The following is a 17,297-nucleotide window of genomic DNA, read 5'->3' as shown; positions in this document are numbered from 1 at the left end:
CCCTACGCAGGACGGCCTGAGCCACTGCCCTGAGGTGCCTCTGCCCTTCTCGGTCTAACCACAGGCAGCTTCTCTGTGCTGCAGCAGCCTCTGGAGCTGTGAGTGATAACTGCCAGCTTGAGAAAGCACCGAGGTTTCATCACAAATGGGGGAAAATGAGGCATGAGATCACAGGAAAAACCAAGGCATATGAAACACGATTAATTAGGGAGCTGATGTGGAGCTCTTCAGTCACCTGTGGCACGACAGAGAGTTTGGTGTGGTGTGTTAGAGCCATTTGGGTTTGGTGAAGATGACGGTAACTACAGAACCGGGTGTGCTCGGCTGGCAGCAGGGCAAGCACAGCCTGTGCATCTCGGCCGCGGTGGGAAACTGTGGTAGGGGCTGCATCGCGTTGCAAATGGGCCGAGGGGAATTGTCAGGGGCGTTGCTGACTGCTCAGCTCCTGCACAGATCAGCATGGGGTTCCCAGCCGGGAATGTCGGTGTGTTGGGGTGCTGAATCCCTTTCTTCAGCTGAAATTGATGCTGGGCTTAGCTGGATCAGCTTACGTTGGTAAATGAGGCCACCTCTGCAAGGGCTTGGCGGTGTGTTAGTGGCCACTGTACACACGCAGGAAGCTCATTAAATCCCAGCCCTACGTGTTTATTGATGTTTGAGGCTGAACGAGTAACGGCAGCACGGATGTGCCATCACCTCTGGGCATCTCAGCTACTCGCAAGAGTAAAACATTACCTTGCTGTGATATTAGTCTGTGGTTTTGTGCAGACTTTGGAGAAGACAACCACCTCTGCATGCCTCTCTTCTCTTTCCTTTAAGAACCCCCTTTCTACCGAAGGTCCTGTCATCTTGCCAGGCTGGCACTGCCATCAGTAGCTTCCAGGAACTTGTTTGAAAACAAAATGAAAATCCTATTGGCTTAGCCTCTAGATCAAGCCTTTGTCTTTTCTCTCTGCAAACCCACGGATGGATGTGGATAGGCAGCAGGGTTTAGCTGAAGTTCAGCCCTTGTTGTGTTGCGTTTCACGTTCCTGAGATCACTCAGATTGCTGAGCCCTCGCGGTTTGTACTGACTCCAGCCAGAGCAGAGGAGGCTCAGGACTTGCCAAAAGTCTCGGTTTTGGCTGTTTTGTTCATCCCCAGAAGCAGACTTCCATGTGACGCCGCCTATCCCGTTCTTAGCCTGTGAAGGATTTCTGGAGAATGTAGTTTTCATCTCTTTGCAGGGCATCCTGGAGTGCAGCTTGTCTCTTCTATCATCAGTGGAAATCACTAGTATGTTCTTAGGTGCCATGAACCCTGGATGCGTTTCGGGGCAGAACTGACCATTCATTAGTCTCCTTTCCTCGTGGATCAATCAGCGTCTGCTGAGAAGCAGAAGAGTAGCTTGAAGGGTGATTGATTTATGAAGTGGCGTATTAAGCATGTCTTTGCCAGGCAATCAGGATGAAGGTTCCTGCCCTGTTTTTCCCCATGGGCCAAAAGCAGTGTTTCAGTGATCAGCAACCCCAGCGTATCATGGCTGTAGTACCAATAATGATTATATATAGCCCACGGCATCCTGGATATGCGGCAGCGCTGTCTTGTGTTATCCAACAGTTTCATTGTCCTTTCAGTCCGTTCTGCGAGGCTCCTTCACGCTGGGCAGCACAAAGGCTCTGTGCTGGCTCCCAGATATTCCTGCGCTGGAGTATTTCATCCCGTAAGAAAGCCAACAGCCCTTCCTAAGCACAGTGCGGAGGAGGTAATGGGGAATCCTTTGGGTGCTCCATTACAGGAGGATGCACAACAAGGAGCCTGGTGGAAAGCAAGGTGACTCCTAAGTGCAGGAGAGCCGTCTGAAGAGCCTGCGACCTGTCCCGTAGACGCTGTGGCTGGTCATTGCTCTCCATCTCCCTTTTCCTGCCCATCTGTTGTCTCACGGTGGCTTGCAGTGCTCTGGGGTAGCAGATCCTTTCCTTGCGATGGGCTGCATGGGCTCAGAGGGGGCTTTGCTGGGGGCTTTAGCTGTTGACAGCATCAGCTGTGGCAGCAGTGATGATTAGGGTGCCCTGAGCTTTGTTGTAGCCTGGGCAATGGTCCTGTAGAAACCCCTGTGCTGGCAGCAGTTATTTAATGGTGAGGTTTATAAACAAGCTGCTCCTAGGGCTGGAGTAACTAGCACGATGGTTTTAATGATGTCTGAAGGTAGCTCATGAGCACTGCCTCCGAGAAGCACTTAAAAATGACTGTCGCTGCCCTGTGTTTTGCTCTAGTGCTGGAAATACGAGCGTGGGGACTGACAGGTGGCCTTTGTCAGAGACCCAGCACACTTTGTAGGTGATGCCATTAGCTTCCTGACAGCAAAACAGCTCAGAGCAGCGCTCCTGACTCTGACCGAGGTAGCTCTGTGGGAGGTGCAGCCAAAAGCATATGGTGGGGAGGGCTGGATCCCGCCGCAGGGGACTCCTCTCGCTTTCCAGAGATCGTTAGCCTGGTGAAGTGACTCCCTTCTCCGGTGGTGAAGTGGTACCAGCAGACCTTTGCATGCTGTTTGAAAAACCAGAATATGCTGGTGATGGTGAGGCAGTTGGGTATCGTGATAGTAGCAGGAGCAAAAGAACTGCTCAAAGGGTCGATGTGGAGGTACAATGACACTTCTGAGTGAAGAGCTCGGCTTTCGTTGCTTGCTTGTATTTTCAGTGAAAAAGCAGCAGGACCTGTCTCTTTTAGAAGAGGTGAGAGCCAGGCATAGTTTTCTGACAAACTGGGCAAATTAACTTAAACTTGCTTTCCCTGTTACCCAAATATTCTGAACCTGACTGTCATGCACTCCTAAAAAGGTTTAAAATCCAAATTCAGCGAGGAGGGAGTTACAGGGATAGAGGGAGAATATTACGGTGAGGACGAAAGGCAGCAGAGTGCTGTTTTGTTTCTCTTCAGTCTAATCCATCTGGCTACCAGCTTCCTAATATTTAGAGCAGTAATCGATGGAGGAAGGTACTGGCTGTTGAATGCTGGGAACGCATTCTTCATAAAACCTGAAATTTGTTTTGAAATCTTGTTCAAGGGTTTGCTTAATATTCGGAAAGATATTTTAGCTCTTCTGTAAATTCCCTCTCCTCCTGCACAACAGGCCCCCCAGAGGATGACCCAGTGCTGGGTTTCTTACTTTCAGATAGTTAAAAGTTACCATGATGTGCTGAGATACCGGTGGCCATAGCCATGCAGATGGATGCTGGAATAAAACACGGTGGTGTTCCCGCTGTCTCAGAGAGCATCGCTCAGGAGTGCACAGCCCAAAGCACCTGCTCTACTGCTGTGTAAGAAGCCTCTCTTTTAATTTCAAGTTCAGGTGTTGCTTTGTTCAGGTTGCAGAGTGAGCTGTGTCCTGCTGTCTCTGGGAAATACGTCAAAAGCATGTAAGAATGAGAGAGCTGACAGCCTGTAATAAGATCATCGTGTTGTGTAAGTAACGATAGGGCAGGTACGTCTGGATTCAGTAAATGTGCTTTCATGGCAGCAAAGCGTCCCAAAGCACAGACCCACGGACATTACCCCATCAGGTGAAATAACTAGGGCTACGTTGCTGGTACAGTACAGAGATTGTTTTGTTGTTGTTTTTTTCTTTTCCTCCAGACTTATATATTAAACCATCAAGAGTCTTAAATAAATGTCACATCTGATTTGGCACCCAGGCCGTGAAGCCTGCAGCTGCCCTGGGCCAACCCTGACAGCTCTGCTGTGTCAGTTTATCTGCCTGGCAGAAAGACCTGCTGCTCCCTCCTGACTCGCTGGCGTCTGCACGCTCTCGTCTGTACCGGGAGGTTTGTGGGTTTACACAGTCAGCACGATGCCAGATCCTTCTCTCTGTGGTAGAAGGTGCTCCGGCAAAGCCCTCCAGCCTTCAGAAGCGTCCTCGGTGCCTGCAGCCGGGAGTGTAAGTGCTCTCCAGGAGAGCAGCGGTAGGGGATGCTTAGCAAAGCGTGTAGAAGCAGGCAGTGCATATGCTTTCTCCCTCGTGGGCCTTGGAGGCAGCATTTTTCTGTGCTGGAGGCTTTATTCACGTCTTTGTTTAATCGCTTCTGATGGTTTTACCTTCCAAGCCTTTGTCCAGTTGCTTTGTGGATTTATAGCGATGAGCGCCTGTAGGCACCTATGGCAGTACGTTCCAAAGGAAGGAATATTCCTAGGAAAAGTACTAGAACTACTTTTCTCTCATTTTAACTAATACCATTTCAGGCCCTCGGGTTCCTGTTTTACAACAAATTGTGACAACTTTTTCCTCGTTCACTTTTTCCCAGGCCATTCATACTTCTACAAACCTACCTATCTCCTGTGTGGTTTCTAGGTTGAGGAATCCTGTTCAGTCTTCGTATAGAAGCTGCTCTGTACTTCGGAGAAGGGCAGAAAGAACAATTAAATTTCAAAGGCTTCAGGTTGGTTTTTAAGATCAGAACTATACCCATTATTTCAAGACCCACCTGGCCATGGGTTTAGACAGGGAGATCATGATAGTTTTCGTGGAGTTCATTTTGCAGTACTTTGTTGTCTCGTAGAGCATTTTTCATGTCATGTTTCAATGAACCCGAGTTGTACATGCTCAAAGCACTGTGCATGTCTCCCATTTCTTGGGTCCTGCTTCCTCTGCTTGCCAACGTACGCCGAGGATTCAGCGGAGGGGGGAGGCAGTGCTTATAAAGCACACCTGCCTCTGTAACGCTTCTGAACCTCAGTTATTTTTCTACGCTAAGTTGTCCGTTCCAGAAAGCAGGCTGTCCAGTCATTGGAGACGTCGCTGTTTCTCTCGCAACATAACTCATCTCTGGCCACGAGTCCCTCCCACTCCTCCTGGGCTCCCTTAAGAGCAGAGAAGTTGAGGTTATACAGGCACGAAGGCTGAACTCTCCATGTGTGGAGGTGAGGGAATGGCTGCAGAGATCTGTTTAAAGGGTGATTCCTTCCCAACCTCCCTCCAAGAGAGGGGCTCTCTTTCTCCTGGCACGGCTGTGATTCGCCGCATTGTGTCTGCCTTAGGGTTTAAGGAGTCCGTGTAGGACACCGCCAGCTCTCCCCCATGCTGTTGCGTGGCCGCCTTGGAAAGGCAGGTCCATCCCCTGGCTGCCTTGCTGTAACCCGTGCAGCGAGGAGAAGGCTCTGCCTCGGCAGGGGGATGCTCTCCAGGGATGGCCGGGTCGCTGCCCTTCTCAGCTGGGGCTGGCTCTGAGGCTTTAAACACGCTCCACAGAAGTGCCATTTCGACGGAGAATGTCTCGTGTTTGTGGTTTGCTTCTCACCTGGAAACCCTCACCTGCAACAGGCAGAGTAGGCTCGGTGCTCAAGTTTGAGATGGTTGACTCCCAGGAGTTGCTTGGTTGGGAAGAATGAAGGTTTGGAAGCTCTGGCAGTGAGGGACGCTTTGGTGGGGGTCTCTTCTGGAGGGTGAAGTGCTGGCGGGTGCTCCAGCAAGACTCCAGGCGTTAATCGGCTGCTGTGTGCAGCCAGGGGCTCTCTCCTCTTCGGTCTGAGGTGGAAAGCAAAGGCGTGCTCGCTCGGGTTGTGGGACAGCTTGGGAATACTCGGTGCAGACTTGCACGCTCAGGCACAGGCACCGACAGGCTCCAGGCAGAAGAAATGGGCTTGCAGGGCTGTGATGGGCAGGTTGGCGTGGGCCGTGCCCCACCAGTCTCGTTCCGACCTGTCTGCACAGACACACAGCAAGTGAGGGTGCTGCTGCTCCAACACAGTGAAGTTCTCATCTGCGTCCCATCCTGCCGTGGGCTGTCACTTTGCTTGCCTCCCTCTTCTGCCTACATGCCCCAGGCACCTTGGCTTGTTGGCAACAAGGGATCAGGAGAGACACAACCCCGGTGGCGTGCTTGCAGGAGACTCTGGGCGAGCCGTGACCGAGGTGGGACTCCTGAGAGTCACCTGAACGACTCAGATGCAGAATTCCCTGGGACCCGAGTGGGATGGCAACCCAAAGGCCACCTGGGCACATCTGAAAAAGTCCCCCTGTAGACAGGGTCACCTTGGGGATAAATCTTCACAAGCCCACCCAGAAATAAGGTGCTTAAGGTGGTGTCCAGGACATCCTCGTGCTGTACACATGCAGCTATCAGGCTGTGATAAAGGTATTGATCTGTGGAACTGCTAATACAGCTAAAGGCTGTGACACTTCTGTTCCCTGTGGCTTCCTCTGTTCCTTGTACTCCCATCAGCAAGGGCGATGAGCAAAGTCTCGCTTTTGCTTTGTTCCAGGTGAAGATATTCACACAAGCCTTCATGGAGCCGCTGAAGATGTCAACATCAGGCTAGACAGGAACTCCTTGACAGCTGGGAAGACCTACATCACGCTGTCAAACCACAGATCCGTGGTCATCCACAATCGGAGTAAAGTCATAGCCCACTCCAGTGGAAGGCTTTTGTTAGTCAAGAAGGGGAGGATCAGGAGAAGCTGAGGTTCGTTGGGAAGATTCATTTCAGTAAGACAGGCTGCCCAAGGGTAAAACTAACGTATGGCCTCAGAGGGATGTTGGTGCTTTTTTGAATGGCGTAGGACAAGTAAACCATCCACGACACCAGGGTGTCCCCCCCTGGGCTTCAGGGTAATGGAGCTCAGTGCTTCCCATTCCGGTTCCATCCATGTTCCAGCTCATGTTTTGGGGAGGAAAGGTTGCATTTCCTCGGAGAGCAAATTCCCATCTGTGGGAGCCCTAAGTCAGTGAGGCCAGGTCCCTGGGCTCGCAGAGGGTCTGTGAGGCTGAGGAAGGTGTCGGCACTCCTTACCTGGGACTGCGTTGAGCGGTAGCACCTAACAGCTGCAGGCAGCGTACCTGCTGTGATATTCACTGCAGTTTCTTCCCCTCCAGCTTTGATAAGATGGCAACCTTCTTCAGCCTGCTTTTGCAGTAGTGCGCAGGGCAGGGTGCTTTGCTGGCCCCGAACGTTGAGGCCATCCGGCTGTAGGATGCTGAATTGCCTTGCGCTGTCCCGGCTTCCAGCACAGCGAGGTATCCCTGCCCCTTCTCCGGGGCTCGGAGAGTTCGGAGGTGGAGGGTTCTGCGGGGAAGGCAGGGCAGCACAGGACTTGGAAGTGCCTTTGGGCGTCAGCACCTGTGTCTTCGTGGTGCTGAGAGGTGGGGCAGGCTCTCCACAGGGTGTCTCTGAAACTTTGAAATTCCGTTTGGGGCAGCAGGGAAACACTTCTAGCCCAAGGGGATGCACTGGAAATGACACTTAAAAGCTGGGGTGATTTAGGGAGTCCTTGTGTGCCTTCTCAGAGTTGAATGGCTGTAGGTGTATAGGAGTTAGTCTGAACCCAGAGCTGGTCAGGAAACTGCCTTCAACTGGAGAACTTTTTGAGGGCTTCTGAGCAAATAAAGTTCAGTGTAATTAGGTCAGAAATGCCTTGAAGGCCAAAACTAGTTTTCCACTCTTCTCTGTTTTTAATTGTGCAGTGTGTGACTTCTGTGCAAGATCAGTGTGTTAACAGAAAAAGTCTCATGACCTTCTCTTAGTACGTCCCTGCGCCATTCTTTTAGCATCTCTTCCCACCTGCCTATCTCAGATGGGACCCTGAGTGATCCTCTCTCCCCTCAGAAGCAACCAGGTTTCCCCACAGTTAACTTAAACCCATTTTTTTCCAATGGCACTTGATCTTATGCCAGCTCGTGTTCTGTACTCTGAGCAGAGTGCTTTGTTCTTCCTTACTTGCAGTCTTAGAGGTGGTCATAGCTCCGAGGCCTCTGTGCTGCTGTAGCAGAAGCTTTTGAGATGTCAGAGCAGAGAGGACCTTTCCAATGGGAGGAGGCAGTTCAGCACCCTGCGCTTGGCTGTCACCCCAAAAGACCTGGATCATCACAAGGTCTACCCAGGGGTTTGCTCTGTCTCCCTCCTGCAGGACTTTCTGGGATTCAACAATGGAATTATTGTCTGTTGATGAAGGCTTAGTTGAGGGTTGCTCATCTCGGTGCCTGGAAGCCCCCCTCATGCACAGCGCTGTAGGTCAGCCGTGGAAAAACATTTCTCATGACACTCCACAGGGAGCAAGCCAAAGAAAGTATTTTTGGCACTGGTGACAGCATTTGCCCGAGGCTCTGTCTGCGTGCTGCTAGTAATGTCCATGGCTGTGTTTCCTTTCTAAATGCATTGGAATTTAGCTGGGTGGTGATTGCGGTCCTGTTTATACCACGTTGCCCTGATGTGCTGTGTATGGAGCCTTCCCCTCATCGCCCTCGAGTAGTCACCTGCTGGTCCTTGGTGGCCAGGGGACTGGAGCGTGAAGGGGGCACATCCACGTGCCAGCTGGGAAGCAAGTGCTCTGCAGCAGTGCTCCCTTCTCACCTCTCGGTTGCGAGCTTTAAACACTAGAATGATTGCTGCTACAACTACCGAGTGAGGGAGAGGTGACCTGTGTCAAAGCTCTGTGGAGAAGGCCAAAAAGAGAAAAATGTTGCAGTGGTTCAAGGCTGGATGTAAGGGTTTGCATTCAGAGATGCTGGTCCTGCCTTCGTTATTGGGTGATGCTAGGCAAAGTCCCTTCACCTCTCGGGGCCTCTGTCTTCATGCATATAAACCCATTAATTTCACTGAAGTGATGCAATGCCTGAAAGTCCGTGAGTTGGCTTTTCAAATGCTCTGGGATCCTCTGCTGGATGGCAGTGTAGGCAGTGGAGCAGATCTAGTTTGCTTATCCCTGCCAGTCCAAAAGGGAAGGTAAAAAAGAGTGATGCTGGTAACCTGCAGCTGAATCCCAGCTGCTCTCCCCTTGCCAGCGAAGCACTGCAGTGTGTGCTCCTTCATCTTCATCCATCTCCCCGAGCACCTCTACGGGAGGAAAAGCCATCTGAGGGTGTTGGTGGGTTGTCCATTAGTCGTGGCAGTAGCTTTGAGCCAGGAGGCTCTCCTGAGGGCTGCTAGCTTTCAAAAACCTCCTCTTAGCTCGTGAGTGTGGCGTAAAACTACCTGCCGTGCCAGCGAACAAGTGATAACCTGATCTGCTTGGGACCCCGTGGCTTGGGGTCAGCCCCTTGCTGAGCTGCTCCTGCTGTTCCTCCCCCAGTGCGTGGCTGCTCCTGCGCTTACGCGACAGTCTCTGCAAATATGTTGTTTATTAAATGATCTGCTTGGTTTGTGTCTCCCCATGGCTGCAGGGGCTGTCTCAGGCTGCAGAAGCAGGAGGAGAATGAGAGGGATTCTTTTCTCAAGCAGCGTGCAATGGACCCCACGCTCCAAGAACGCCTTTCCCTTCTCTCCCGCGCCTTCCAGAACCAGAGGGCAAAGGTGCGAGAAGACTCTATGCTTTTCTCCAGTGATATTTTTGCCATTGAGCCGGTGGTAAGCAATAGCTGAGAACCTCTCTTCCTCCTCCTCCTCCTCCCTGAATGAGGTCACTTGGCAGATACCCGCGTCAGCGTCTTGATGTGCCGAGAGCGAAGACATGAGGTTTCTAGTGAGGCTGGGAGAGGTTGTTGCAAAAAGCGTTTCTAAACAGCGAGCTCCTGGCAGGCGGCGAGAGCCTGCCTAAAGCTGAGCTCTGCTGCAAGGGCTATAAATTAAGGGCACTTCATAAGTGTCCTTACAGTGTTCAGGGGTACTGATTATTATATATAAGGGCAGGCCTTACACGTAGCGTATGGGGATTAACCATGGGCATTAGTTCACCTATTGAAGAATGAAAAGGTCCTCTATGGAAAGGAGGCCAAGTTCAGCCCGTTTAATCACGGAAAGACCAATCCCTTCATATAATCTGGATTTATACCATGTGTGACTCTCCCTCCCAGCATCGTCTGTGAGCCTGCACGCAAGGCTGGCAGCTTTAAACGAACTTTTTGAGTTTCATTGCAGACTTGGAGAAAACTTTTTGCTTTTGTGTTTGTGCAATCAAAACCTCATGTCCTTCAACGAAACAGAGCCCTGACTGAGTATTTGCATGGTCTGAGATGAAGAATGCCTGCTGCCTGAGCAATGCAAAATCCCTTCTCATCCTGTTGCAAACGCTAGAATAATCCGAGCCTCTTCTTTCTTTTATAGTAGGTGAAACTATTATTTTTTTTTTTTAAGGAAGGGGATCTTGTTCTCTTCTTGGTTACTCCTATAGCCCGAATGAGGCTGAGAGCCCCCCATGTGAGCACAGCTGCAGTTTCACACCACTGCAGCTGAGAGCAGCATGATGGGACCAAGAGCCTGTGTCAGAGCAGCAGGGGTATTGCAGAGAGCGGGAGCCGATCGCCTGAGCTGTGCCAGCTGGTTTTGGAGCATGTCGCAGGGCTCCTGCTTCATTACAACTGGGCTAGGTCTCCATAACGAGCTTAACCTGCTCTTGGGCTCCTGAAGTGCATTAGGGTGAGGTCCAGCAGCCTGGCTGCCCGCTGAGTCCTGGTGCTCCGTGTAGCGCTGTACGGACCCAGAGTGTAGCCTGGCCTCAAGTCTTGAGTGGAAACCTTTCCTGAATGGCTGTGTTGATGTTACAGTTTGCTTAGGACTGGGTGTAAGTGGGATACTACAGGAGTCGTTCCCCTCCTGGCTGGTTCAGCATTATCAGTCTTTAGATTTCCATTAATTCCATGATTTATGGACCAATGGGTTTCACATTCATAGTTTTGCTGATGTCTGTCTTCCCCCCTGGCGTACGGGTGTCTTCACATCAAATGTTAGTCTTTTTTCCTATCAAATGTAAAATCTAAAAATCCACTGCTGCTGACTTCCACAACCTTCTCCCCGGTGAGAGTCCCGTAACTTGTAGCGTGGACAGAGACCCTTCTTGCAGCGCCGTGTAAATCTGCTGGAGGGGCCCCACCAGAGCTGGGACCTTGCTGCCTCGGACCTTCTGGCCAAAAGCGGCGGCTGCTCTTCTCACCTATCACCTGTGGTGCCTGGGAGCACCCTATAGAAAGAATCAAACCCTTGGAACAAGCGGCTGGAGGTTCCCAGAGGTTAGGAGGCCGCTGGAGGGACGATAGCCTTGGAAAGGCTCTCTGGGCAGGGTGGCTTTGCAGGGTTTGTGCAGCAGCTTTGCTGTGTAAGCGGGCCGTTAGCTGCCAGGGGTTGCTCTCAGTGGAAGCTGCAGCAGGCTGTTTCAGCCTGTATAAGGTTAACTTGCTGATGAAAATAATAAGAGAAAAGAGGAGGAGCGGTTTTGTAGTCAGCCTGTGACCATGAACGTTTTGAGCAGCCGTCCAAGCCTGTGGGAAACAAGCTGTTCTGTAACTCTGACTTCCTGAGTGCATCTCGAAGTTGATTTATTTTTGCAAAGACGCATGGTATGTCAGCAGGAGCATCTGTGGTAGAAGCCCAGGTGGCTCTCAAAGGACAAAGTCCTTGCTTTTTGCTGCACCTTCCCCACCACAGCTTAGCTGTAAGTCACAGTACAGACACGTGGGAGCTGACTCCTTGGAAATGGAAACCAGAGGAAAGGGAGGAAAAGGATTTGTAATCATTGCTCTTACCTTGACAAGTCATCACTGTCTTGTCATTGCCTGGTAGCGACTCCTCAGTGCCACGTGTCAGCTCTGAGCCGATGGAGGTGGTCTTCAAGATGTGCAGGTTACGCAAGTGCTACTGCTGTTGGTGCAGAGGTTGGGCCAGGAGATAACAGCGATATTTGTTCCTGCAAACGTCCACCTCAGCTGAGGTGCCCAGCTGGTCCCCATCCAAATGAGAGGGGACTGCAGAGCACTTTGGTTTTTGGCAGAAGGCGCCATCTCCAGTGGGAGCTATGGTCCATCCCTCCGCTCGCTGTGGGTTCGGTTATTTGTGGGAAGGGGCAGATACTGGCTTTGGCGCTGCCTTTTCCCTGAGTGCCCTGAACTAACAGGATGCACTTTGGGGAGTCACTTCAGTACTTGTGTTGCCAGCTCTGTCTTTGGGGGTTTTGGTGTGCTTTGAGCAGTGATTTCCTTTCCATGGATCACCTTCTCCCTCCACCAAACAAAGCAGGCCGACAGTTGGTGGTGCCCCACTTTCCAAGACCAGCTTTTTCCTTTTCAGGCTGGTGGAGGTTGAGGAGATTCGCATTATTTAGGGGCTGAGGGAGGGGAAATAGGATCTGCATCTATTTATGGTTGGTCTCCTTATTGAGGTCACTTCTGTAGCGGTGAGTCATGGTGTGCCGTCCCCTCGGGTATCACGTCGGCATATGCTGTAGCAAAGCCAGGGCACAACAGCAGGAGTTTTTGTGCTGGATCATCATACATCCACCGTCTGTATTTTATGCCACCTGCCAGCTGCAGCCTGCCTGAGGCTGACATTAAGCCAGAAGTGTTGCAGTATCGTGTTCACAGCACTGCATAGTTGCATTTCTGCCCTGGCAAGCATCCACGGTAGTTTTCCATGATCTGACTCCACTGCCATCTTACGGAGAATATGCTAGCCGCGGCAGACCGCTGGCTCCTGCCGTGTCCTAGGGCTGGTACGCCTGTGTAGCAGTAGCCCGCAAGGGTGAGTAGTGAAGTGTATCCTTTTAACCAGCAATTCTTTCTTCCCCGTGGGGTAGCAGGAATGTGAGGAACCTTTCCAACAGCCTATTTTCATTTCCCAGGAGAAATAGGTCACAATATTTTCCAGTTTTATGGTCTGACATACAGCAGTAATGAAGGGAGAAATGACAAAGGTTTCCCAAAACAGTCATGTCCTTCACAATTTTTTTTTAGCCACAGAATAGTAGAATAATGTGTAACTGATGATTTCTTCTTGCCCTCTCCCTTTGAGTCAAACAGTCTGGCGTGCAGCTTCACTGACAATACAGGGAAGCTGATTGTGGCCGTACTGCCTGAAGTTTCTGTCCAAATACGTTGAATCCTGGAGAATGGTGATTTCATGTCAGAAGCTCAAGAGGTTTGAGTCTGTTAACTGCTGGTGCAGGTTTTCTTGGGAGTGAGGATATGAGTGCAAGGCTCCATCAATAATGCTGCGTTAGGATTGTTGCAGAGAGCTGTGCGGGTGCATATGAATGGATGGGTTGTGTTGCTCGTCCGTAGGCTTGTCTCCTCTGATGCCTTAGAGCAGTCTCATCTGACTGTGCCTTGGGATCCAGCAGCACCCTGGATGTAGGGAGATATGTCCCTTACCAGGATCTTATTGCACCACTGACTGGCTTCCTGGAGCATGGCAGGACATCTGGTGAGTTATACAGCGTACAGAGAGATGCCAGCAACACTGCAGCGATCACCGTGGTCTCGGTGGTGTTGGGCAAATCATCCCGCTGGGGCCTCGGCCGCTGGGAATAACACCTGCAGGGACCCATCGCCACTCCCTCGCTGTTTGAAGATTTACGCTTGCAGGCTTCTCCCAGGTTCTTGCTGAAGCTGGATTTTTTTTGTGCAGCGGAAGTTCACCATTTTGGTGTTCGGTTTGGGTTATTTTGAGCCAGGATCACATTCTAGTGTCAGAGAAATGCCACGTGGGCACTGACCCAGCTCCGGTTCCGCTTCCGACAGCAGCGGTGATGCAGGAACGGGAGGAGGCCAGGACAACTAGGGCTTTGTGTCATGGGCAATGTCTCATACCCCCTGTGGAGACCTGCAGGCAGCTGGAGCAGATTGCAAAGCCCTGATATTCCTCTTCTGCCAGTTGTTGCCTGCAAGCAGAGGGAGGCTTGGACAGTGAGCCCTGGCCGGGGTAGCCAGCCCTGACGGGACCTTGCCTTTGTTTGTGAGCTGGTTTACAGATCTCTTCTGCAATGATGAAGGCAGGCATGGTTTTCTTTCTTTCTGTCTTTGTAACTAAGAATGGAAAAATCCATTTGACTTGCTAAATCTCTTCTGATCTGAGAAGACGTGTTCACATGGCTGTAGTGACACAGGGATATAAGGGAAGGTTTGGAGGGAAACCGTATCTTTTCTTTAGGTCAGCTGGCACTTCTGAAGAGATCCTTGATATGCCGAAGCCAGCCAGTTTAGTTCCTTTATTATAGCCCTAATTAAAAAAAAAAAAAAAAAAAAAAAGGCAAGCCTTTACCGGGTGCTAGTTAAGGTAAGGGACTTAATTTTTTTCACAGCTGCTTCCAAAGTCTTACACATTTTGTAAGTGTTGTTTGCTCCTTGCTCGTCATTGATGCTCTAAATAAAGGCTTACAGGGCTGTGGTTGAAAACAAGAAATGTAACGTTTGAAGGTAAATGGTTTGTTGTCTCCTGTCTTAGGAGGGAGATGTCTGGCCAAATTCTTCAGTTGAAATTTACGTGATCTTCAAACCCCGAGAAGCCAGAGTGTATCAACAGTCTGCTGCGACATCTCAGGTACAGCTCCTTTCTCCTCCTCCTGCTACCCACAGCAAAGGCGAGGCACAAATACTCTTCCAGCCCAGTTGGTTCCCACGGAATTCCTAGGAAGAGCCGGTGGTCAGCAGGGCAGTGCCAGCACCTTCCCGCTGTCCCTGTGGCTCCCAGCTGGTCTGTGCAGAGCCAGGGCTTAGCGCGCCTGGCTCCGACCGCTGATCCCAGAGCAGCCAAAGCAGCGAGCTTTCATACCATGCATTCGTTGTGCTGCAAGGTGTTTGTAAAGGCAGAGAGGTACACAGCAGAAGAGCTTTGGTGGACGAGCACTAAGCCCCTATAGACCTCCAGGATGAGCCTTTATTACGTGGATGCACCATCGGGCTCCTGAGGCGGTAGGAGCTGAGTGAAACGTGCTCCCTGCCCCTGGGTCACCTCCCGCGCTCCAGGCGCTGCCAGACCGTAGTGGCTGAGCCCTGCTGAGCGCAGGGTGTCTGTGAACGTACCACACGTGTGCTGCTGTCCCTGCGTGGGAATCGTCACCTCGTGGCTCAAGCCTATGCTTCATCTGGGTCGCGTGTTACAGGGCTCGCTGTCCTCAGCAGGGTGAGCACCCTCCCCAGAAGTCAGAGTGCGAGCAGCCTGCTAGACAAGCTTTATGCTCCTCCCGGCTGACAGAAGTGCTGTCAGGTCTTTTTCTGGGAGCGGTTATCACTGACCCACCGAGTTACGCCGCCTTTGCCCTTACAGAGGTGATGGCCTTGCTGTGCTGGCACGGGGCAGGGAATGCTTGCAGCAAGCTCCGTGGTTCAGGTTACCTTGTCCTTCCTCTCCGTCCGTGTGGTGCTGCTTGAGGTGTTTTTCAGGAGTGGGAGGTCCCTGTCAGATTTCCATCCAGGGAACGCTCTGGTTTTCCCCATCTAAGAGGAAGGAGGTGCGAGGCCCGTGGTCCCCAGCAGCCAGGCTCCCGTTCTGGAGGGTGCTGAGATCACTAACCCAGCTGCTTCGAGCCATTCCTTACTGCTCCAAGCTGACAGATACAAAGGCCATGAAACAGCTTTTTATTGATACGGTAATTGCGCAGGGTTTACTTGGCAGATGCCACCTACAGTAATTAACCAGGGCTCGTGTTAACAAACCGCCTTCCTGGCCGCCAGCTGCAGTTGTTAGAGCTGTGGAAGGAAAGGGTTGATTTAAAAAGTTGCTCCCAAGGGAATCCTGGCTCAGCGCTGTGCTCCTGGCCCTGGGATTTTTGCTGTGGTGGTGGGGCTGTCCATCACTTTGCTGCAGGGATCTCCAGGGGTTGTGCCTGGAGAGCTTTTGTTGTTGTTGTGGCAGAGAAATAGGAAAATTACTTACATGCAGCCTGGGAGTTACAGGAAACAGAGCTGGGCAAGCGATCGGTGTTTAGAAAGAGGAGCCTGCTCTGGAAAAACCCTCGTGGTCCCTCAGGAGATCTGAACTCTTCCATGGGCCCCTTGGGAGAGGACCTCAAGGAGGTCACCTACCCCCCATCCCTCACAAAACAGAGCTGAGCCGCTGTATCGTCAGGGTGGAGACTGTCCCAGGGTGCAAAAAGAGTTTAAAGAAGAAACCCGTGATCTTTAACTAGGGAGTCATTAATTTTGCTTCTTGACGACTCTGAGCAGTGTGACAGCCTTCCTCGTGCATTTGCATGCCAGTCACAGATCCCTTTGGAGGACGATTTGCAGACAGCGTGTGCCCCTTGCAGGGAATATTTAGTAGCTTTGCCCTAGTGCAGCACTGTGAAATTGCAGTTGGATCTCGAGCCCCACGGGGAAGTGGCTGGCCTCCATGTGTGTTTTTGCAGTTGCCTCCATAAATTGCTTAGCCGAACGCTTCTGGATCAGGTGATTTACAGAACTCATCAGCACTGTGCAACTTGCAAAGCCAGCGGTTAAGAAGTGGTTTGAAATTTGTTTTGTTTAAGCTCAAAATGAACTTTCTTAGTTATTCATGCAAATAAAGCCATGGCTCTTGAGTGCTGGAAGGAAGCCCGTGGTGGGGGGGCTCAATCACCTAAAATTCTTTTTTTGTTGTTTTTTTCTGGATATGGAAATGTACTGGGTTACATCTGATTTCTTCCAAAACCCATTTCTAAGCCGCTTTTGCAGGGAGAAGCAAAATCCTAAGTGCTGATCCCTCCTTCACTTGCCGTGTCCTACATCGTGTAAAGCTGGATCTCTGTGTTCATGTGGTTGGTTGAGAATCACGTTCAAAACCAACCTCAAAACCTGGGGACGTTCCGTGGGCAAAAAGATGAGTGCCAGAAAGCAGCAGAAGTTAGGGACTTGGGAAACAGTTCTGTGCTGTTGGGCCACCCACACCCCTGTTTCTTTGAATGCCGAGTTGTAATCCCTCCATGATGTGCCAAGGTGTTAACCCGACTGAGATCCGAATTCTCACTCCACAGAACCAGGTGTGGCTTTGGGACTGAGGACAAGGAGGCTGCGGCCCCTCCATGCCCTGGTCCATGTGCTCTGGGACATGCTGTGGTGGGGGCATCACACGGTCCCAGCCCGGGGTACCCAGGCCTTGGCCAGCGGCTGGGTGCTCCTGGAAGCCCCAGCTGCTAGTGAGGAGCGGGACATACTCTCTTTTTTCTTTCTTTTTCTCTCGGCTGTCCTGAATGGTCTGTATTTTACTCTGCTCCTCCTCCTTTCAGGAGAGCACTCTCTGAGGTTCACCTGGAAGGAGAGAGCGTAAAACTCCCAGGGTTTCCTAAAGTTCCAGCATCAATGGTGGGGCAGAAGAAAGGATAGCTTCCGCAGACCTTCCAGGAGAGGCTGAGGGCCTGCTGCAGAAGGGAAAGAATGGCCACTGATTTTTTTTGATGATAGTGGCCGTGGGGCATGCCTCACCCATGCTTATGGGCAAAACTTGTCCCTTGGAAATCTTTGTCATTTCCTAAGAGCTTTGATGGTTTAGAACATCAAGTTTTTAATGAAAATTAGGCCACATGTGATGCAAGATGGAAAAATCTTCTGAACAGCAAGCACCCAGTACTGCCTCTTTTCGGGTGTCTGTGCAATAGAAGTACACAGCCCTCTGATGCGTGCCTGAGCTGTGAAGTGTAACTCATC

The 17,297-nt window shown here is 51.2% G+C and overlaps 1 pseudogene; it reads left to right on the top strand.

Annotated features, from left to right (window-relative positions):
• The window catches only part of LOC130149593 (hydrocephalus-inducing protein homolog), a 68,142-nt pseudogene that overhangs the window by 26,118 nt on the left and 24,727 nt on the right, over nucleotides 1-17,297 (top strand).

Source organism: Falco biarmicus, chromosome 5 (assembly GCF_023638135.1).
Source record: "Falco biarmicus isolate bFalBia1 chromosome 5, bFalBia1.pri, whole genome shotgun sequence".
Classification (NCBI taxonomy): Eukaryota; Metazoa; Chordata; class Aves; order Falconiformes; family Falconidae; genus Falco; species Falco biarmicus.
The sequence above is the reverse complement of the archived record's forward strand: the minus strand, read 5'-3'. Positions and strand labels throughout refer to the sequence as shown.